The sequence below is a fragment of the Giraffa tippelskirchi genome, chromosome 2 (genome assembly GCF_054371585.1).
Source record: "Giraffa tippelskirchi isolate mGirTip1 chromosome 2, T2T-mGirTip1v1.2.pri, whole genome shotgun sequence".
Lineage (NCBI taxonomy): Eukaryota > Metazoa > Chordata > Mammalia > Artiodactyla > Giraffidae > Giraffa > Giraffa tippelskirchi.
In genome coordinates this window covers 28,582,690-28,606,819 of record NC_137276.1, presented here as the reverse complement: position 1 = coordinate 28,606,819, position 24,130 = coordinate 28,582,690, and the positions used below count along the sequence as shown (strand labels likewise).

General features: G+C 37.8%; 1 protein-coding gene across 47 annotated transcripts in view; it reads left to right on the top strand.

Moving 5' to 3' along the window:
• The window catches only part of BTRC (beta-transducin repeat containing E3 ubiquitin protein ligase), a 181,096-nt gene that overhangs the window by 32,889 nt on the left and 124,077 nt on the right, over window positions 1-24,130 (top strand). For 2 of the 47 annotated variants that reach the window (XM_081547228.1, XM_081547165.1), the window contains exon 2: window positions 9,722-9,819. The exons of the other annotated variants lie outside the window; for them this stretch is intronic. The gene's annotated coding sequence lies outside the window, so the exon portion shown is untranslated. The remainder of the gene's footprint in view (window positions 1-9,721; window positions 9,820-24,130) is intronic. 47 annotated transcript variants of the gene reach the window in all.

Sequence of the window (24,130 nt, the reverse complement as noted above, 5' to 3'; positions counted from 1 at the left end):
GATATAGTATAGTGGAATTATTTGAAGTTTGTATTAGTTGATTTTGGTTAATGTTGGAAAAATTGTGGGAATTGGCTAACTGGGTCTCCCGCATTGTAGACAGACCCTTTACCGTCTGAGCCACCAGGGAAGTCATACTTACTGAATAGGATCTCATTAATCTGACTTATCCAAAACTGTGTTGTAATGAAAATGGCTATAGCCTGTTTTAAAACTTAGTCCGTGGGGTCGCTAAGGGTCGGACACGACTGAGTGACTTCACTTTCACTTTTCACTTTCATGTGTTGGAGAAGGAAATGGCAACCCACTCCAGTGTTCTTGCCTGGAGAATCCCAGGGACGGGGAAGCCTGGTGGGCTGCCGTCTATGGGGTCGCACAGAGTCGGACACGACTGAAGTGACTTAGCAGCAGCAGTGGCATTTATGTTTGTAGGAATTTTCTTCACTTCACTTAATGAAACACTGATTCCTTAGTTCTGATTGAATGAGATGTCCATAGTGGTCATTTTGGGCTTTCAGGACTCAAGTGATCCCTCCATATGTTTCATCAACTTGGTCCTGTTAAGTCTGTGCAATTAGTAAAGCAAGTGGCACATTCGTTATGTCATAGAGATAGTGTTGCTTCTACAGAATTTGGCCAGATGGTCCTCCTCCCTTTCTTCCCCTATTAGAAATACTATAAACATCAGCTTAATAAAAGGATGACCTTAATATTTGCTTCCCAGACTAAATCACAGCCTTGAAGCTGTTATTTCCTTCCAAATAAAAAGTTTAATTTCATGCCCTGATTAGTGCTAGTACATGCAGGTAAATACTCATTCTGTGCAGCTAAACTGATCTGCTTTTGCAAATTACTTGCCAGTCAGCAGAGCTATAATTTCTTATGAGTAGTTGGTAGTAAATTATAGTTCTTATTAGTATGTTTTATGTGTGTGTGTGTGTTTTTAGTATGCACTTATGAAGTAGGAGTGGGAATCAGTCACCAAACTGGCCAGATTAGGATTTGACTAGTAGCTTTTTTCAAAAACTGAAGGATTGATGAATTTGGACTAACAATTCTAATTAACTATGTAAACCAGTTAGAAAGAGTGAGATCTTATTTTCAGTTGATGTGAAAATGTGCCGAGAATCTAGAAAGAGTGATTCCTGGTGTAAAAGAGTAAAGAAGAAATTCTCTTTTGTACTGAGAAATAGAATATATTGTGGTTAACATTTGAGTTTTGAAATTGGAAGGCACTATTGAACTGAATTTTTAACTGCTTAATTGAGGACATTAAGTTAAAATATTTTTTATTTTAAAGTGAGACTGACTTTTATTAAACTTGGATTAAGAAAAAATGCCATCAGTCAGAAGGAGGCAAAGTTCTACTTTTTAATAAGTGGCTCAGTTATTTGCTTTAGCTGAGAGATCACTAAATTTGTGTGGGCTTTGAGTTTGGAGGGGTCATATGACTGAAAGCTTCATAACCTTTTTGGTTCATGGATCTCACTGAAAATCTTTTGTATATCATGAGATAGTCCCCCTGGACATGCACACGTATATACCTTTTCTACATGATTTCAAGAGGTTCAGACATCCTTGAATCTTATCCATGGGTCCTGATCTAGACTTATTTTAATTTTTACATAATGTATTTTAATTTAAGATTTGTTGTTGATTATCATTTAAACATAACTAGTTGTGACTTTTAATAAGGATGTGACTGTCAGGTCTGAGCTTCATCATAAAATGTCATTTTGAGAAGCTAATGAAATATCGAGTATAGTATTTGGTAGTGTCAGGAAAAATGGTACAGAAATGACTTGACTGGTGGTTTTCAAAAATCCTTCTGGAATTTCCTGTTCTTAATTTTCTTATTCCCCCAGCCACCCAGACAAGCAGCGACAGTTTATCCCTGTCTATGGGGATGGAATTTTACTTGTCAGGGATATATGGATAGATATACTTAAATCCTTTAATTGCTATCCTACTGATGTTCCCAGGCTCTTTCTACTTTTATCAGTTTTCTTAAAGAAATATTATGACCAAGCAAATTCCTAGCAAGGTCAGTGTGCCCTAGAAAGTGCACATTACATTTAGGAGATTTGGAATACACTCTCTTCTTTCAAGGTGGACCTGAAACACTGTCAGCATGTTTAGTTATTTATACTCTGCAGTTCTCAGAGGGCTGGGAAATATCATTTTCCCTTTTTCTTCATCCTTTTAAGTATCAACACTGGAAATCTGTCCACCTACTTAGCTCATTCAAGAAACAGTGGTTTGCAGTCACTTTAGATCAGTAGTAGTACACTTTGGGCAAAAGACCTTGTTTGGATTGTAGTCTGACTTCTTGCTTTTATAAATGAGCAAACTGAGACCAAAACAGGTTATGTAACTTGTTCAAGGTTACAGTTGACTAGAGCCCACATTTCCCTATTCAAACCCCAGTTGGTACTCTCTTGACTCTGTTTTGTTTGTGGTTGAGCTTCTGTTTCTTCCGTTTGATGTGATTGATAGATAAATTGAAGTGTGTTTGTGTGTTTAATCTGTGACTTTGTTGTTGTTCAGTTGCTCAGTTGTGTCCAACTCTTTGCGACCCCATGGACACCAGTGGTCCTTCACTATCTCCCAGAGTTTGCTCAAACTCTTGTCCATTTAGTCGATGATGCCATCCAACCATCTCATCCTCTATTGCTCCCTTCTCTTCCTGCGCTCTATCTTTCCAGGCATCAGAGTCTTTTCCAGTGAGTTGGCTCTTCACATCAGGTGGCCAAAGTATTGGAGTTTCAGCTGCAGCATCAGTCCTTCCAATGAATATTCAATATTCCAATGACTTTTTTTCAGAAAGCCTTTTCTATCCTAAGTTTATGAAAATAGTCTCATGTTTTCCACTAGAAGCTTGATTGTTTTGCCTTTTACATTTTAGAATGTTAGTCCCCCTCACTCTAGAATTGATTTTTGTGTTTGTGAGGACAGAATTTCATTTCATTTTTTTTCCGTATGGACTTCCAGTGCCCCCAGCATCATCTACTGAAAGATTATGTATTCTTCTCTGATCTGCAGAGTTACCTCCATCATAAATCATGTCCTTACATGCATTGGTCTGATTTTGGATACATTACTCTGTATATTGTTCTGTTTATCCCTGTATCAGTACCATGCAGCCTTAGTCACATAGCTCTATAATAAGCCTTGATATTGTATAGTGTTTAACTCTTGATAGAAATCAGAACATGGAGTTATTTTTAAAATATTTGTTTTTGAATATGTAAAACATGCAGCACAGTACAAAGTTTTAAAAAAATACAAAAGGGTATATATAAAAAAATCTCTTTTACTCATCTTTTTAGCATTTATTTTCCCTCCCCAGAGGCCACCACTTTTTCTTATTTCTTGGAGATTAGTTTAAATTAGATTCTATAAAGAGTTTTTCTAAGACCCACCAAGAAGACACCTGCCATGGATTAAATACTAAAATTTGAAAACCTTTGGCTAGGGAAAATGACTTTGTTTTTTGTTTTGAATGTTAAGAGGCAATGGGGTATAATGAAAGAGCACTCTTGAGCCAGATAATTTAATAAGCATTTGACTCTTAGACAAATGCTGGGATTTTTTAGCCCTTGGTTCTGTTTCTTGTCTGCACTTACTTCCTGTTTCTCACCTTGTAAAATAAGGGTAATGATAAATCACACATCCTACTTCATGAAGTCAGTTTGGGGTCTTTAGTGTCTCCATACAAATTTTAAGATTTTTTGATCTAGTTCTATGAACAGTGCCATTGGTAATTTGATAGGGACATTGCATTGAATTTATAGATTGCCTTGGGTAGTATAGTCATTTTAACCATATTGATTCTTTTAATCCAAGAATATGGTATATCTTCCCCATCTGTTTCTGTCATCTTCGATTTCTTTCATCAGCATCTTATAGTTTTTGGAATACAAGTCTATTGTCTCCTTGTTGTTGTTATTGAGTCACTATGTCGTGTCCAACTCTTGAGACCCCATGGACTGTAGTCCTCCAGGCTCCTCTGTCCATGGGATTTCCCAGGCAAGAATACTAGAGTGGGTTGCCATTTCCTTTTCCAGGAGATTTTCTCCAGGGATCAAACCTCAGTCTCTTGCATTGATAGGCAGATTCTTTACCACTGAGTCACCAGGGAATTTCTTTGTCTCATTTGGTAGGTTTATTCCTTGGTATTTTATTCTTTTTGATGCAGTCGTAAGTGGGATTGCTTCTTTAATTTCTGTTTCTGTTGTTAGTATATAGGAATGCAACAGATTCCTGTGTATTAATTTTGTATCCTACAACTTGTATCCTCAACAGATTCATTGAGGAGCTCTGGTAGTTTTCTGGTACCATCTTTAGGATTTTCTGTGTATAGTATCATGTCATCAGTTTTACTTCTTCTTTTCAAATTTGGATTCCTTTTTCTTTGTGTTCCTTCTCTGATTGCTGTGGCTATAACTTCCAAAACTGTGTTGAATTAAAGTGGCCAGAGTGGGTATCCTTGTCTTTTTCCTGAATTAGAGAAAGAAAATGCTTTCAGTTTTTCACCAGAGTTTGATGTTAGCTATGTGTTTGTCTTATGTCGCTTTTATTATGTTGAGGTATGTTCCCTCTATGCCCACTTGCTGGAGAGTTTGTATTATAAATGGGTGTTGAATTTTGATAAAAATTTTTCTGCATCTATTGAAATGATCATATGGTTTTTATTCTTCAGTTTGTTGATGTGGTGTATCACACTGATTGATTTGTGAATATTGAAAAATTCCTGCATTCCTGGGATAAATCCCACCTGTATGATCCTTTTAATGTATTGTTGAATTTGGATTGCTAGTATTTTGTTGAGGATATTTGCATGTTCATCAGTGATATTGGCCTATAGTTTTCTTCTTTGTGTGGAATCTTTGACTTTTGTATCATAGTGATGGTGTCCTCATAGAATGAGTTTAGGACTGTTCCTTCTTCTGTACTTTTTTGGAATAGTTTCAGAAGGATAGGTGTTGACTCTTCTCTAAATGTTTGATAGAATTCGCCTGTGAAGCCATCTGGTCTTAGACTTTCGTTTGTTGGGGGTTTTTTAATCACAGTTTCAATTTCAGTACTTGTGATTGTCTGTTCATATTTTCTATTTTGTCCTGGTTCAGTCTTGGGAGTTATTCTTTAACACCATACACAAAAATTAACTCAAAATGGATTAAAGACCTATATATGACTGGATACTATAAAACTCTTAGGGGAAAACATAAGCAGAATCCATCTCCCAGAGTAGTTTAAATAAAAATAAAAATTAACAAATGAGACCTAGTTAAACTTAAAAGCTTTTACACAGCAAGGGAAACTACAAACAAAATGAAAAGACAACCCACAGAACGGGAGAAGATATTCTCAAATGATGTAACTGATAGGAGATTAGTCTCCAGAATTTACGAACAGCTCATGCAGTTCAATATCCAGAAAACAAACAACCCAATAAAAAAATGAGTAGAACACCTAAATAGACATTTCTCCAAAGAATACATACAGATGGCCAAGAGGCACATGAAAAGATGCTCAACATCACTAATTATTAGAGAAGTGCAATGGTTGTCATCAAAAAACTTACAAACAAGGGACTTCCCTGGTGGTCCAGTGGCTAAGACTCAGCACTCCCAATTCAGGAGTCCCAGGTTCAATCTCTGGTTAGGGAACTAGATCCTGCATGCCATGGCTAAACGATCCTGCATGCCGCAACTGAAAGATCCCTCATGCTGCAACTAGAGATTAAAGATCTCCATGCCACAACTGAGACCTGGCACAGCCAAATAAATACCTATTTAAAAAATCTACCAAAGTAAATGCTGGAGAGGGTGTGGAGAAAAAGGAACCCTCCTACATTGTTGGTGGAAATGTAAATTGGTACAGCCACTATGGAGAATAATATGGAGTTCCTTAAAAAACTAAGAATAGAGCTACCACATGATCCAGCAATCCCACTCCTGGGCATTTATCCAGAGAAAAACATTGTCCAAAAGGATACATGCAATGTATCATTGCAGCACTGTTTATAATAGCCAAGACATGGAAGCAACCTAAATGTCCATCAATAGGTGCATGGATAAAGATGTGGTACATATATACAATGGAATATGAGCCATTAAAAGAAGGAAATAATGCCATTTGCAGCAAGGATAGACCAAGAAATTACCATACTAAGTAAGTCAGAGAAAGACAGATATATGATATCACTTATATGTGGAATCAAAAAAAAAAGATAGAAATGAGGGAACCAGTGTCAATCTATATTATAAAAATCAGAAAACATTAATTTCTTTTTGAAACTAATTTTAATAAAAGTTTAATTTTTTCCCTGACATCCGAAAGGATCATCTTGCCTACCTCCTGACATAATACCTGCATCCCACTTTGGAAACCAACTGGTCTAACATAGGAGTAAGATGCCTTATGGTAGAATTGATTTCTTTGCCTTTTTTTCACATTCTCTTCAAATTTCATACATCATTGAAAGGCATCTACATATCTTTAAAACAGGCATAGCCAGTGTAGTGCAGACTTCTTATACTGTATGTCATACTCTTCTAAAACTAAATGTATGCCCTGGAATCCATACCTAGGTCTTCCTTTATCCCAAGGTTTTAGTAGCTAAATTAAAGGCTTTTTAAAGTATGTGTTGTTTAGCTGGCAAATAGTTCCATGTCAATTCTCTGTGGAAAATTAATATTCTTGTAGGGCTAGAGGTGGAGATCAATGACTAAAGATACATTATAATTTCTTACTAAAGAAAGTGATTCTTTGATAACTTATTTTTTTGATAATGTTTTCTTTCAACTTGGAATGGTTCAAATAGCAATGAAATTATTTTAAAGTTTTGATAATTGGATCTTTCATAGCTAATTGCCAGTGACTGATATAATCAGTCTTTAAAAATTGGTACATTATAGCTTGGAGTATAGAAGTACATTTAATTCTCTTGTGTATATATAGAACTCTTACTCCTAAAAATCAATCATTTTGGACAGGATGTAACATACTCTTGAGAAGAGTTGGTAGGGGCTTCTTCCAGTAGCCTGCAAGTCCCTAATGGAGTGTGTGGCTAAACATGTCAGATCAGGGCAGTAATTGTAGTTCTACCAGTGAGTTCCAGCAAATGTGACATCAGTAGCATAGATCTGAGTGCATGTCGGCTCACAACAGACTGTCCCGCTGATGAAGCCAGAGGCTCTCTTTTGAAGGGTATTCTGGATGAGTCATAGCTGTTACCAAGAATGCTAGGCCACACATGCACAGGTAATTCTCCAGTCCTGTCAAAGTGCATCACAAAAATTCAGTCTCAAGATTCCATGATTCCAATAGCATTAGCTCCTAAATCCACATTTTGCTCTGTAATAAAATTATGTCATCTTGCTTACAGCCTAGAACCTAGTGGCTTCAGCTAATTGAAGAGTCATTGTAAGGTAGCAATTACTTGGGAGTTTAAGGCTTAGAAGATCTCCCCTGGTGGCTCAGATGGTAAAGTGTCTGTCTACAATGCAGGAGACCCAGGTTCAATCGCTGGGTCGGGAAGATCTCCTGGAGAAGGAAATGGCAACCCACTCCAGTATTCTTGCCTGGAAAGGAGCCTGGTAGGCTACAGTCCATGGGGTCAAAAAGAGTTGGACACGACTGAGTGACTTCACTTTCACCTTTTCAAGCCTTAGAAAGGAGGATTTTCTTGAGGTTCCCTAGTGCTGGGCTGAATGAATCACAAACTGGAATCAAGATTGCTGGGAGAAATATCAACAACCTCAGATATGCACATTTGATACCACTCTAATGGCATAAAGTGAAGAGGAAAAAAGAGCGTCTTGATGAGGGTGAAAGAGGGGAATGGAAAAAAGTTGGCTTAAAACTCAACATTAAAAAAACTAAGATCATGGCATCCAGTCTCATCATTTCGTGGCAAATAGAAGGGGGAAAAGTGGAAGCAGTGACAGATTTTATTTTCTTGGGCTCTAAAATCACTGTGGACGGTGACTTCAGCCGTGAAATTAAAAGATGCTTGCTCCTTGGAAGGAAAGCTATGACAAACCTTGACGGCATTTTAAAAAGCAGAGACATCACTTTGCCAACAAAGGTTCATATTGTCAAAGCTATGGTTTTTCCAGTAGTCATGAACAGATGTGAGAGTTGGACCATAAAGAAGGCTGAGCGCAGAAGAATTGATGCTTTTTAACTGTGGTGCTGGAGAAGACTCTTGAGATTCCTTTGGACAGCAGCGAGATCAAACCAGTCAGTCCAGAGGAAATCAACCCTGAGTATTCATTGGAAAGACTGATGCTGAAGCGCCAATACTTTGACCACTTAATGCAAACAGATGCCTCATTGGAAAAGACCCTGAAGCTGGGAAAGATTGAAGGCAAAAGAAGAGGTGGGAGGCAGAGGATGAGATGGTTAGCTAGCATCACTGACTCAGTGGACATGAACTTGAGCAAACTCCAGGAGATAGTGAAGGACAGGGGACCTGACGTGCTACAGTCCTTGGGGTCACAAAGAGTTAGATACAACTTAGTGACTGAACAACAGCAACCAATACTATGGAAAGAAGAAAGCAGAGTTGGAGATGGGCTTTTGTGTATGATTTTATCCGAGTTGTTGGTTTCATTTTCACTTGAGTGTCTATCCAGGTTGCCCAGGATTGGAATCCATTTGGTCCTAGATTCCCTCCTTTTCTGTCCATACCCTTTGTGCTGCCATTCCCCCTCTCTCATCCCTCCTCTAAAAGTAGTGTAACCACCCTTTTGCTCTAGCTGCTTTTAAAAAAAATTATCATTGGTTTGGGTTTCTCATTTTCCTGTGTGGAAAAGATTCTAAAGAAAAGATCTTGATTCCGTCATTATTTTAGCTCTTTATATTTGCCAACCCTCTCCTCTTTAGTCTTAAAAAAAAACTGACTAAAAACCAAATTGTTAAGCTGTTATTTCAGAATTTGGAAGAGTGGATTTTTTTCTTTAAAAAACGAACTTAAGAAAACGATCGTGCTATGTGATCTTCAGGTTTGGTTAAATAAATCATCTTTTTCAGTTCACTGCAAACTGCAAAATTTGTTGAATTATCTCAGCTGTGATTAAAATTAAAGTGTGTCTCATTACACTAATATGTGAAAATTAGTTCAATCCTGTAAAAATACTATATTATAATAAATAATCTTTTATATGCCTGTAGGGAACTAAGGGGGAACTTAGTAACATTTGCATATTTTCTCCTCAAATAGTAATATTTCCATATTTTGTTTGTAAGCAATAAATATGTATATATATTCATGGATATTTGTATTATGGGAGATTTTTTTTTTTTGGTTGCACTGCTGCACAGCTTGCGGGATCTTAGTTTCCTAACCAGGGATCAAACATGTGCCTCTGCAGTAGAAGTGCAGAGTCTGAACCACTGAACCACCAGGGAATCCCTGCTATATGAAAAATTTTAATGTAGCTTTGTCAGCTGATCAAAGGACTTAAAAGATCTGAATTTAGTGATTTAATCTATTAAATTAAGATAACCTTTTATATATAGAGTCTTGTTATCACGAATGCTGGTACAACGAGGGGTAGTAACAGTTGATAGTTTTTTTTTTAAAAACACACTTATGTCCTGACATGATGTTCCTAGTAATAGATATGGTGATCCACTAGCCAAAATACTTTAAAAAAATTTTATGTTGCTGTTTAGAACAATAAATGCTTTTCTTTGATCTTTTCTATAGATACCAGTTTTTATAAATACACAATTTATACTATAAGAGAATTTGAACTGTATAAACTTCTTCAGGATTCTATTAGCATGGAAAGCCTTGAATTGAAGGTAAAAATTTTAAAATGGCATTTGCCTAATATAAAGCTCACTACTCCCAGCTCTGGTATTCCTAACAAATGATGTTGGATTACCATGGCAAAGTATTCAGTATAGAACTGTATTCATTCTTGATTGTTCTACTTGGGACAGGTATTAATGAAAACTTTACTGTAGCTCATAATCATGATGATATTGCTATCTTTTGCTTCGGTAAGTCTGTATAAAAGTAAGTCACTGCTAATGGTAGATAGTTTTTGGATTTCAGGTTTCAGGTATTGGGGGTTTTTTTTTGAGGGGGGGTTAATTTTATTTTTTGTATGATGAAAGTTCCTATCAAAAATAACTCTTCCCTCAAAAGGTTTTAAAATTGGATTTTTATTGTTTAAATAACATTTTAATGTAAATTCTGTTGCTTAGTTTCTTCATGGGGAAATCCAGTGTCCTTAAGAATATAATCCTAAGAGAAAGTTGTTACATGCTGGAGAAAGGCAGAATGATTGTGTTGTTATGGCAACTCAAATGGAGAAAATGAAAACAGCACAGATAAGCTGCATCCTGTTGTCATAGCAGCCATAGTTGTGAAAATGATTAAAGCTGGTCTAGAAAGGATGTATTGTGCCTTAATCCATCCGAAGTAAGTAGTGTGAGAAAGGACAGGGAGAACTGCTTTTAGACAAAAGTTAAATCCCTCTGGTGCCACAAGTTGCTAGTATCACTCACTGCATGTAGACAGATCTCTGTCCTTTCTAATTATATTTCAACTCAATTTTATTGCCTCAGATCATAACAATAGTATGAAGGAGAGAGAAATGAAATAACCATATGAAAAGCTTGTGAATAAAGTTTTTTTTGGTGTACATTTAAGAAGAAATCGAAGTCACAAAATTTTGTTAACTGAAAGTGGCTTTAAAGGAACAGTAGAATGTTTCATTTTTCTACTCTTTCCCTTCTCTTTTCCCTCATTTTTCACCCAATTCTTTATTTTGTTTCTGTATCATTTTAGTCTTAAGTGTTGAAGTGCAACATAAATACCTAATGTTATGGCAGTTTGTAAAGCATCAAATGCAGCATTACGACTGCAGGTGAACAGATGGGTTTGATGATGAATGATAAGCGTCTTGTAGGTGAAATTTATTTTAGCTATATCCTTCAAATTTTCTCTCTAATCAAAGCTTCTTAATTATTTTAAATGCCATTATTTCTCTTCTCAACTTCTACTTGCCCACCGTAGCAAAATATTTCCTCCCAGTGGAGTGAAGACATGTTAGGAATGAAAGCTGTACTCTTTGTTCAGCATCTGGCCGTTTGCACAGGTTTTTGTGGTAATGGAATCGGCCTCTCTGTGTGAAGAGTATTGATCTACTGCTGGTAGGTACTGTGTAAAAGAAGTATCTCAGTAACAATGTGTTAAAGTGGTTTAAGAGCAGTTTATATTACAAATGAGGTAGAGGAAGATGGAGTTCGGCAAGATTGGACACGTGCTATAAATATCCATAAAACTGAGAGGTTGATCTAAAAACTGTGGTGTTGAAATTCCCATATTTTTTCCACATTTAATTGCAAATAGTTGAACACTATCTGAGCATGAGTACACGAATGCCATTGACCTTTTGCCCTTTACTAGAGGTTTTTGTATTTAATATTCTTGTGTTGTAGTTGAAAACTACTGTGTGAATGTCAGTCGGTTATGAGACATAATGTTGACTGGCGATAAAAGCAGTGTTTTAAAATGATCCATTGAATATATTCAGTCAAAATCCAAATGTTAATGTTGACTTGCTTAAATATAAGTTGATTTTCATAAATAGGCTCTTTAAACAATGCTTGATTTTGCCTAAGCAGAATCTGTCTTTTTGTATAGGCACAGGAAAGAAACTTTAAAAAAAAAATAGGAAAAAGATGGGGAAAGAGAAGAGAGAACTGGAGTTTTTGTTATGAAAGATCTGTAAAGTATTCTTTCCTTTTATGCTGTTATTTAGTAGTAGTAGGTTACAGCACTGACTCTCTGGTTGTGGTGCATGAGCCCCAGAGTGCACGGACTCTCTAGTTGCAGCCAGTGGGATTAGTTGCTCTGAGGCAGGTGGGATCTTGGTTCCCTGACCAGTGATCAAACCTGCATCCCCTGCATTGCAAGGCAGATTCTTAACCACTGGACTACCAGGGATGTCCCTTGAAGTGCTGATTTTAAGATTGGTGCCTGAAAGTGGACAGTGTCCTCAAGTTGTGCATTTGAGGCTTACTAGTTTGCATCTCGGAGAAGGCAATGGCACCCCACTCCAGTACTCTTGCCTGGAAAATCCCATGGACAGAGGAGCCTGGTAGGCTGCAGTCCATGGGGTCGCTAAGAGTCGGACATGACTGAGCGACTTCACTTTCACTTTTCCCTTTCAATCACTGGAGAAGGAAATGGCAACCCACTCCAGTACTCTTGCCTGGAGAATCCCAGGGACGGCGGAGCCTGGTGGGCTGCCGTCTATGTGGTCGCATAGAGTCGGACATGACTGAAGCGACTTAGCAGTAGCAGTTTGCATCTTGGCTTGTGCTAAATTAGATTGTGAGATCAGGTAGTTAATTTTCTTGGAGGAAAAAAATATTAGCTATACTCATCACTCCCCAGTTCATAATTTCTTGTCATATTTCACTTGCTTCAGAGATACTCACTTTGGAGCCTTCTTGTGAAGGGTAACTCTTAATGCTGATGTCCTGAGAGAAGGGTGAAGAATTTCTTATCTAACCTAAATAATAATCATGCCATCACAGAAAATAACCTCACAAACATCAAGCAATCAGATAGCCAGTTTATCTGTTCTTCTGCTAAATTCCATAAACTGAATGGAGAGGGTAAATAATGTTTATTTTTGTTTCTTACTAGGGAACATGACATTTGATCTTTGAAATGGTTATTTCTCATATTGTAGCTGCCAATCAGCCAGCCATTTGCAAACAGTGAAATAAACACACTGCCGAAAACAAGTTTCTTCTCTGTGGACCTGTGGTGCCCAGGAAGTCAGATGTAATATGGTTCCATTTATTTATGTAGGCATTTATTCTCTTTCTAATGAACAAGTAATTTTCCTTTCTCTACTCCTACACAAAAGTTAAATAAAGGAATACCCAAGGAGGGCTGTTACTTGGTTTGTAGTAGTTGAAATATCATTTGATATCAGGGGATCTTTTCATGAAGAGTTTCCCCTCTCAGTTAAGAAGAAAGCTCCAGATAGCACTCCCTCTTGATCTCATTGCTACAGCAGACACATCTGTAGAGAAGGGGATGTTCCAGAAGTCCAATGTGAAGATTTGTCTCCTCTTCCCCCACTCCCCATTCAAACGATTTTACTTTGTGGCTGCTTTCGCTCTTTTTGCCTGTGAAGGGAGTGAGAAGACCTGATTGGTCGAATGGCAGCCAGTCTGCCCTAATATGTGGATTATTGACATGATACTGGCCACTGTTGAGTCTTAGCAACTGCTATGAACAAATGTGTAAATTCCTATTGAAAAAAAGTGTTGCAAATGCCTTTCATCAAAATGGAAGACTGCTTCAACTCCTCTTTACTCCTCTAGTTGCAACCAAGCTTTTTTTTTTCTTTTTCCTCTCTTTTCGCTTTCTCCCTCCCTCCCTTTTTCAGAAATACATAAAATCTAATACTCCCAGTGAGGACTCTGCTCATTTGAAGTCTTTGCATAGGCCAACCCCATATCATCAAAAATTGTTGTGTGTGATTCCCAGGCTTTAGCTGGTGGCCTAGTTATTTCAAATAATATTTAATGCAATAAATTCTAGTGCAATAAAGGAATTTGGACAGTTCCTTTGAGCTTATTGCAGTGGGATTTGACTTGATTTTAATAAAATAAAATTCCAGTATAGCCAAATAATTTCTTTGTGGCATGATTTAAAAGGTCTTTAAGTACAGGTATAGGAGATTGAGTTTGTAAAACCTGATCTGAGATAATTGCAGTTTTATTCTTACTGAATAAATGAGCACTTCAAAAATGTAGGAATTCTCCGTACTTAGCATAAGGTGATTTTTAATAATGTAGCAAAATGTAGGCAAACAACCTTACTTTTTGTACTGTTATGGGGAGAATAAAGATACCACCTGGCTGTATGCATTAATTTGTTTACCAAGTTGGTTGATTTCCTGTAATGGGTATTAAAAATGACTTTTCTGCTACAGAAAACATGTGGCATCTAGGTATTATTATGAGGCTCTGCTGCCTGCTAATGTTGAATATTTTGTGTGATTTTTCTTAAAAGAAAATTTCCTTGTTCAAATTCAATAATCTTATGGTAAAGTGAGCCATAATATTTAGGACTTATGTTGATACAAATGAAAGAAAAACACAACACAAGCATTTGGTAATTAAGAAAACCAGAATGTCAGTGTTAGAAATTTGATCATAGTCTTGTACTCTGGAGATCTTATCTCAAATCAGTGGCTTTTAAGATCTTTTGTTTTCTGTAGTGAAGCAGAATAGTGAAAATGTTTTTATAGAAAGTTATGAAAAAAAAAGTATGTATTAATTTGCTTTGGGTCATTCTAATCTCTCTGGTAAATTCATAATTAGGAAGGCCTTTTAAAGACTGTGTTCTAGTCTCACAGGTACACAGCTACTCCATATCTGGTGAATCTAAATTCATATGTGAGGAGGTTATGTTTTTTTAAAGCATATTATTTACACAATTCACTGGAATGGCTCCTTTGGAAGTTGGGTGGCTCTCTTATGTAATTACGTACTTAGTAACCCTGCACTACACAGCAGTAAAAATTCAAGTAAGAATAATTTACTGCTTATGCATAGTTATTAGAATTTTAAAGCATTTGTTTGTTCAAAATTCTAGTTTGTCAGAGTGTTATAGTTGAGTAATTGCATACAAATAATAATGAATAAAATTTATTTTAGAAAGCAGCCAGATTTGAATCCTGATAGTTCTAAATAAGGCTTCCCTGGTGGCTCAGATGGTAAAGCGTCTGCCTGCAATGTGGGAGACTGGGTTCGATCCCTGGGTCAGGAAGATCCCCTGGAGAAGGAAATGGCAACCCACTCCAGTGTTTTTGCCTGGAAAATTCCATGGATTGAGGAGTTCTAAATAGGCATCAGGAGCTGCTTTCTTCTCTCTCCCTTCACCGTATTGTTTAAAGGAATTTCCATCCCTTTAGGCGAGATTTTGTGGTGAAACTAATAATTTCTTTTTAAAAAAATCTGTATTAGATGTGTTGCAGATGGATTTAAATAATAGAATTTTTTAGAATTTTGTTGCTGCAAGGTATTGGTAGAAATATTTTAATCTACTCCATTTTACCAGTGGAGAAGCTGAGGCACACAGAAATTAAGTGAACTGCCCAAGATCTTACAATTGGTTTGATGATGAGTCTGTGCCTTCTTCTGGATTAATGTCTTAACTCCTCAATTAGTGTCACACCTGTTCTCAGTTGTTATGATAATTCAACAGTTCACTTCACCAGGGATTTCTTGAATACTTCTGTTGGACTTGGCAGTGGACTTGGTATCCAAAGATTATAAGAATAGTGTGAGTTTATATGGGCTAGCAATAGTGATATCAAACTAGTAATACTTTACATTTAAATTCTGATTTATGTAGTGTTTTTCAGTGTTTGTAAATGTTTAAAAGTAGCTAAGCACTTAAATCTAAATTTTCTGCTAGATTATAATCTCCTTTAAGACAGGGACTCACTTTTCATAATGTTAGTCCAGTTTCATTTTAGAAGGCTTAAATTAAAAAAGCATTATTTTTTGAGCACTGATGGCATTGATGGAATAAGTGTAGCTGCCATGGTATTTACTCTGGGGGTAAAACTTGTTTTAGAATTAGATTTTTGTCTTCATTGAATACTTTTGATTTCCAGTAACCAGTTGTCTCATTTCGTCCTTAAGCAAGAAGGAGGACCTATTTTAAGGGTACAGAGATAGCTCATGGAAATAAAGGGGAAGATGTAAGGCACAACAAGGCCATGGAGCCAGTATTGAAACAACTTTAGGGCTCAAGGCAGCCACCTTGTATTCCTGGGATAAATTTCACTTGGTCATGATGTATAATCCTTTTTATATGTTGCTGAATTTTATTTGCTAGTATTTTGTTTAGGACTTTTGCCTGTATATTCATGAGAAATTTGTTGTTTCGTCGCTAGGTCGTTTCTAGCTCTTTGCGACCCATGGACTGTAGCCCTCCAGACTCCTCTGTCCATGGGATTTCCCAGGCAAGAACACTGGAGTGGGTTGCCATTTCCTTCTCCAGGGAATCTTCCTGACCCAGGGATGGAACTCCAGTCTTGTGCATTGGCAGGCAGATTCTTTGCTGCTAAGCACCAGGGAAACCCTTCCTGGAAAATACTGGTCTACTTTCATTCCAATCCTCAAGAAAGGCAATGCCAAAGAATGCTCAAACTACCACACAATTGCACTCATCTCACACGCTAGTAAAGTAGTGCTCAAAATTCTCCAAGCCAGGCTTCAGCAATACATGAACTGTGAACTTCCAGATGTTCAAGCTGGTTTTAGAAAAGGCAGAGGAACCAGAGATCAAATTGCCAATATCCGCTGGATCATTGAAAAAGCAAGAGAGTTCCAGAAAAACATCTATTTCTGCTTTATTGACTATGCCAAAGCCTTTGACTGTGTGGATCACAATAAACTCTTCAAGAGATGGGAATACCAGACCATCTGATCTGTCTCTTGAGAAACCTGTATGCAGGTCAGGAAGCAACAGTTAGAACTGGACATGGAACAACAGACTGGTTCCAAATAGGTAAAGGAGTACGTCAAGGCTGTATATTGTCACCCTGCTTATTTAACTTCTATGCAGAGTACATCATGAGAAACGCTGGGCTGGTAGAAACACAAGCTGGAATCAAGATTGCTGGGAGAAACATCAATAACCTCAGATATGCAGAGACACCACCCTTATGGCAGAAAGTGAAGAAGAACTAAAGAGCCTCTTGATGAAAGTGAAAGAGGAGAGTGAAAAAGTTGGCTTAAAGCTCAACATTCAGAAAACTAAGATCATGGCATCTGGTCCCATCACTTCATGGCAAATAGATGGGGAAACAGTGGAAACAGTGTCAGACTTTATTTTTTTTGGCTCCAAAATCACTGCTGATGGTGATTGCAGCCGTGAAATTAAAAGACGCTTACTCCTTGGAAGGAAGGTTATGACCAACCTAGGTAGCATATTTAAAAGCAGAGACATTACTTTGCCAGCAAAGGTCCATCTAGTCAAGGCTATGGTTTTTCCAGTGGTCATGTATGGATGTGAGAGTTGAACGGTGAAGAAAGCTGAGTGCCGCAGAATTGACGCTTTTGAACTGTGGTGTTAGAGAAGACTCTTGAGAGTCCCTTGGACTGCAAGAAGATCCAACCAGTCCATCCTAAAGGAGATCAGTCTTGGGTGTTCATTGGAAGGACTGATGTTGAAGCTGAAACTCCAATACTTTGGCCACTTCATGCAAAGAGTTGACTCATTAGAAAAGACCCTAATGCTGGGAAGGATTGGGGACAGGAGTAGAAGGGGATGAGAGAGGATGAGATGGTTGGATGGCATCACTGACTCGATGGACATGGGTTTGGGTAAACTCTGGGAGTTGGTGATGGACAGGGAGGCCTGGCGTGCTGCGATTCATGGGGCCTCAAAGAGTCGGACATGACTGAGTGAACTGAGCTGAATAGCCATTTTTTTACTGAGTCTGTACAATGAGTTAAAAATTTTATTATTTTCAGTTCTTTTATTTCCATTTAGTTCTTCTTTTTGTTTTTTTTTTTTTTTTGCTGATACTTTCTGTCTTTCCATTTCATTCTAATGTTTGCAGTGAGTTGTTGAAACATTTTTATACTATTTAAAGACTGTGTCTTTAAAGGTAATTCAACAACTGCGTCATTTAGTATTGGCACCTGTTGTGCATTGAGATCCTTCACACTCTAATTTGTATACCTAGCAATTTTGGGGTTGTATCTTGGACATTTTTAATATTGTAAGACACCGAGTTTATTTAAATCCTAGTATTGATATTTTTGTTTTATCAGACTCTCAACCCTGTTGAGTTCAGCCTACTCGTTCAAATAGCCATATGAAGGGTTGTGAGTTCAGTATCTCTTCCATTTTTAAAGCTTTTGCACTGTTCTTGAAATCTGTTCCGTGTGTGTGCTACTCAGTGGCCAATCTGGGATCTGGATGGTAGTCTGTCTTGCAGTTCATTTCTTAGAGTCTTTGGCCTGCTGTTTTAGTTACGTGTCCATGTATGTGAAGCTTGCAGGTGAGCACAGGAGTTCATAAAGCACTTTATGGGCTTATTTTTCTGAGCTGCCCCCTCTCCATTATCTCCCTGGTACTATCTAGTTCTCTGGGATTTCCTTTTTCAGTTCTCCTGCCAGAAAGCTGGAGCTTTATTTAAGCTTTTCTACCTCAATATGTTACTGCATCTGAACCTAAATGATGAGGATGGAGGTGGTGGTGGTGGGGAGCAGTGAGGTTTCTTCTCAGTCTTTTAGGATCAAAACTCCTCTGATCAAAAAGAGTTTCCTTAACTCAGAACTTTAGGCTACTATGGGACCCTGCTTCTCCTGCGGTTTTCACCATGGTATTGCTTGGAGAGAACAGAGTGAACTTTAAAGAAAGAAAAATGGAAGATTTCCACTATTCTCCCTGAGTATTAGGATAACCCTTCTATACTTATTGGACCAGACCTAGAGTGCTTCTCCTGGGTCTTTCTTTGTTTACACTAATAATAACCTACTTTTGGTTTTCAGAATGCAATCTAGGCTCATGGATACTGAAGAAATAAAATTTTTAAAAGGAAAATTCATTGTTGAGATCAGTGCTTGATGAAGTCATCTTGCCCAGTCTGCCTACTCCTGTTCACTTTTCAAGGAGTCCTCAAATAGCTGCACTATCCATTCTGTCCATTTTTAGTAGCTAAATTCAGTGGGAGATAAGAGGAAAGAGTGTGTTTATTCCATCTTCCTGGAACCTGGACATTAGTTGAAATTTGAGTTGAAGGTAAATGGAGTCATAGAAGAAATAGCTGACCATAGAAATGTTGATATTGACACCATTTGATAAACTCTAGATATGCAGCCTGAGGAATATAGTGAAAGTGGAGTTATCAACATAAATGAGGAAGGTAGTTGTGCCAAAAAAGATGAAGATGTCCTAGGAGAAAAACTTCACATGAAGGGCAAAGAAGTTTACATTAAAGGAACTCTTAGACGTATTTCACAGCATTGAAAGTGCAAAGGATAAAACTGATCCAAACTTAGAGTGACAGGCATAGAAAAGATGCTTGCTTTGTATGTTTGTAAAGATTCTTGAATTCTGTGACTTGATGATTTTCATCAGTTTTTGAAAAATTTTAATATTTCTTTAAGGTTGCTTTTGCCTCATTTTTTCTTTTTCCTTCTAGGAGTCCAAACACATGTACGTTTACTCTGTCACTTATATCTCTGACCTAAGTTTGGTATTTTTCCTGTCCTTTATCTCTGCTTTAATCCTGTGATTTTCTACTGACCTATCTTCCTGTTCACTAATTTTCACTTGCTTTATTTCTAATCTGCTCTAAACCAATGTAAATAATTCTTTTATAAAAAAAAATATTCATTTACTTGGCTGCACCGGGTTCTTAGTTGTGGCATGTGGGATCTTTAGTTGCGGCGTGGAGGATCTACTTCCCCAAACAGAGGTCAACCCTGGGCCCCCTGCACTGGGAGCACAGGGGTCTTAGCTACTGGACCACCAGAGGAGTCCGCAGAACTTTTTCATCTTACAAAATTGAAACTCTATGCTCATAAATAACAGCACCCTCCCACTTCCACCCCCCACTGGAAACCCCCATTCTTTTTGAATTTGATTACTACACTTGAGTTATTTCTGTTTTTTGGCTATTTGGGTCTTTCCCCCCACCCTCCTGTTTTGGGGACATTTGATCTTTTTTACTAGAATTCTTAATTATTTTTATTGAATGCTAGACATTTTTAAAAATGAAAATCATACAGAATTTAGATGATATCTTCCTTCATAGAGGGTTTAATATTCTTTTCATGGGCATATCCCTTTGATTCAACTAAAGTGGATCTGTTTCTGCTGCCCTTCCTTGGTATTGACTGAAAACCTAATTTTTGTTGTTGTTGTTTAACCAGGGCACCTTGTCCTTGATGGGGTTTGTATTCCAATTTTTGGCTCCTTAGCACCATGAGATTGCCAAAATGTATCTGGCTCTTTGCATTGCAAACCCTAGGAGTCAGCAAATGCCTCAAGGGGAATTGCATGTCAGGTTAACCACATTTTTGTCCTGCTCAAAATTTGGGCCCCTAAAGTGTTGGCTGCATTTGCTGTTTTCCGATGCTGTCAAATAATTTTCTCTATTGTATTCAGTTTTTTAAAATTTTATTTATTTATTAATGTACTTATGTAGCTTTTATAGTTGTCTTTTTCTGCATGGAATTTAGCCTGGCAATTACCACATCATTGTCAAAGGCAAAATCCCAATATATATTTTCATTAATTAATTTTTTATATTATTTTAAGCATTCTCAAAGCTTAAGGGAAAGTTGCAAGTAAAATACAAATATCATTTTTTCCATAGGTCATTTGAGAGTGAGATACTGATTTGATGTCTAATCACTCCTAAATTCTTTGATTTGTTTCCTGTAAACAAGAACATCTTACTGTCAGTTCAGTTCAGTCGCTCAGCCTGTCCAACTCTTTGTGACCCCTTGGACTGCAGCATGCCAGGCTTCCGTGTCCATCACCAACTCCTGGAGCTTACTCAAACTCATGTCCATTGAGTCAGTGATGCCATCCAATCATCTCATCCTCTGTCGTCCCCTTCTCCTCCCACCTTCAATCTTTCCCAGCATCAGAGTCTTTTCTAGTGAGTCAGTTCTTCACATCAGGTGGCCGAAGTATTGGAGTTTCAGCTTCAGCATCAGTCCTCCCAATGAATATTGACTGATTTCCTTCAGGATGGACTGGTTGGATCTCCTTGCAGTCCAAGGGACTCTCAAAAATCTTCTCCATCACCACAGTTCAAAAGCATCAATTCTTCAGCACTCAACTTTCTTTATAGTCCAGCTCTCACACCCATACATCACTACTGGAAAAACCATAGCTTTGACTAGATGAACCTTTGTTGGCAAAGTAACATCTCTGCTTTTTAATATGCTGTCTAGGTTAGTCATAGCTTTTCTTCCAAGGAGCAAGGGTCTTTTAACTTCATGGCTGCAGTCACCATCTGCAGTGATTTTGGAGCCCAATAAAATAAAGTCTTTCACTTTTTCCATTGTTTCCCTCTCTAATTGCCTGAAGTGATGGGACCGGATGCCATGATCTTAGTTTTCTGAATGTTGAGTTTTAAGCCAACTTTTTCACTCTCCTCTTTCACTAAAGCATCAAGAGGCTCTTCAGTTCTTCTTTGCTTTCTGCCATAAGGGTGGTGTCATCTGCATATCTGAGGTTATTGATATTTCTCCTGGCAATCTTGATTCCAGCTTGTGCTTCATCCAGCCCAGCATTTCACATGATGTACTCTGCGTATAGGTTAAATCAGCAGGGTGACAATATGCAGCCTTGACGTACTCCTTTCCCGATTTGGAACCAGGCTGTTCCATGTCCAGTTCTAACTGTTGCTTCTTGACCTGCATACAGATTTCTCAGGAGACAAATCAGGTGGTCTGGTATTCCCATCTCTTAAAGGGTTTTCCACAGTTTGTTGTGATCCACACAGTCAAAGGCTTTGGCGTAGTCAATAAAGCAGAAGTAGATGTTTTTCTGGAACTTTCTTGCTTTTTCGATGATCCAACAGATCTTAGCAATTCGATCTCTGGTTCCTCTGCCTTTTCTAAATCTACATCTTCCTGTAGAACCCAATAGTAACCATAAAAATAAGGAAATTAGTATTGATACATGACTGCCAACTAATCCACAGACTCCAGTTTTTCCATCAATTCCAATAAATGACCTTTTATACATAAAGATCTAGTCCAGAATGACATGTTGCATTTAGCTATCATGTCTTCTTTAGTCTCCTTCAGAAGGGGACAATTCTTTAGTCTTTCCTTGACTTCCCTAATATTGACATTCTTGAGGATTACAGGACAGTTATTTTGTAGATTATTTTTCAGTTTGGGTTTTTCTGATGTTTTCTTATAATTAGATATAGGCTGTATATCACTGGCAGAAATATCACAGAGGTGATGCTGTGTTCTTATTGAAGTCTATCAGGTGACACATTATTTTGAATTGTTTCATTATTGGTAACAATAATTATCACTTGGTTAAGGTGTTAGGTTTTTCTACTGTAAAATTACTGTTTTCCCTTTTGAAATAAGTATTATATGGGAAAATATTTTGAGACCATTTAAGTATCATATTCCCCATCACACTCTTCAGCTTATTTTTTATATTACTAATTTGGATTTCTGTTTTATTCAGTGTACTATTACATTAGTTTTTGTGGCATACTAAATTATCACAAATTTAGTGGCATAGAGCACACATTTATTATCATACAGCTTCTTTGGTTCGGGAGCCTGGGCATGCCTGATCTGGGTCTTTCACTTTAAGATCCCTTACAAGACTATAATGAAGGTATTGGCCAGGGCTGAGGTCTTATTTGAAGGCTTGATTAGGGAAAGAGCCACTTCAAGTTTACATGGTTTTTGGCAGAATTCCTTTCCTCAGGAGTTATTGGAGACCCAATTCCTAGCTGGCTGTTGACTGGAGGCCACCCTCAGTTCCTTGGCATGTGAACCTCTCCAGTATGACTACTTGCTTCATCAAAGTATTCAAGCCAAGGAGACAGTGGAGTCTGTTAGCAAGATAGAAGTTACAGTCTTCTGTAACCTAGAAGCAAGGTATTAGGCTATTCCACACTCAAGGAGACAGGATTACTTACAAGTTTCATTAATATCAGGAGGTAGGAATCATTGAGGGACATGTTGTAATACTGGTATTACCTGCCAGTATTATAATCCATTATCATCATTATTTGTTCTGATGTTCAGTTTGTCCTGGAATTAGCCTGTGAGAGCCTTTGCACTGGCCCCTGTATCATCTTGCCACGTCTCCATCTTTCTTTGAGTACCACAATAAGGTACTCTGCGCTTATCTTAAACTTTTCCTGCCCAAGTCCTGGAATTAGCCATTGTTCTAAGGAGCTCTGATTCTTTTTAGTGGAGGGTGATATTTAGAATCACTAAATGTGTGTGTGTGATCAGTGTACTCGTTACTATTAAGGTGTTACTCTTACTACACCATCTCATTTGATAGAGCCAGGGGGTATGTTTGTATGTATATGTGTATACATATACATACATCACTTAACCTAGAATTGTCTCTGTCTCTGATACAAAGCTTTGGATTCATAACATCTAGTTCAGCAGCATACTATTCACTCTCGCTTTCTTCATTTCTGTATCTGTAACTCTTCTCTGATGAAAAGTTTGGGTTTTTTATTATCCTTAATATTTGCTCTACCCCCTTCATTCAATGAATCTTCCCATATAACTCATCTCCCATTGCTGACATAGCTCTGTCTCCATTTCTCACCCAATACTCTGTATAGATGCTTTCCCCAACCTTTTGGAATCTATTTGCACTGGACTGCCCCTTCCAGCCTTTCTCCCCGTTGAGTCTGAAACTCTATGCTGGGCCACTATCCTTCCACTCTGTGAATGTCTTCTTCTGTCTGCTTTGGAAACTCTTACTGCCCTGCCCTTCCCCATCATGTGGACGTGTCATCATCCTGCTCACTGCCACTTCAGTCCCCCATGTGGAAGCTCTCCTTACTCAACTAGGGCTATAGAACTCCATGACAGGCCCGTCCCTTGTAAAGTTTTTTCCCCTCATTCTACTTGGACTATGAAACTCTCTTACCCCTCAGGGACACCTCTCTCACATGCACTTGGACTCCAAAAACCTGTATTGGGCCATTGTTGCCATTTAATTTATACCACTCAGTTTGATGCCCACTTGGCTTGTACTCACTTAATGGCTGTTGAACTGAGTTTTTCAGGTAGGAAAGGAGTTGAGGGGTAAGAGGAATCATTTTATATTTTAAATTAAAAAAGTCTCACTAGTATTTTTACAACAAACTCTTTCAACCTAGTGGATTATAATTTATGCAGAAGCCGGTGATGCTGTATTTGTGCAGCGCTTACAGCTTTCTACCCATGCCATATTTTCACTCACGTGAGAGGTTTATTTTCATGTTATATTTATGATTTCTGACCTTACCTACTCCACTCCCAGCCCAACACCCCAGAACCCACAGAGCATTTTTAATTTATGTGTGTCTGTCAGTGCTACCATCAT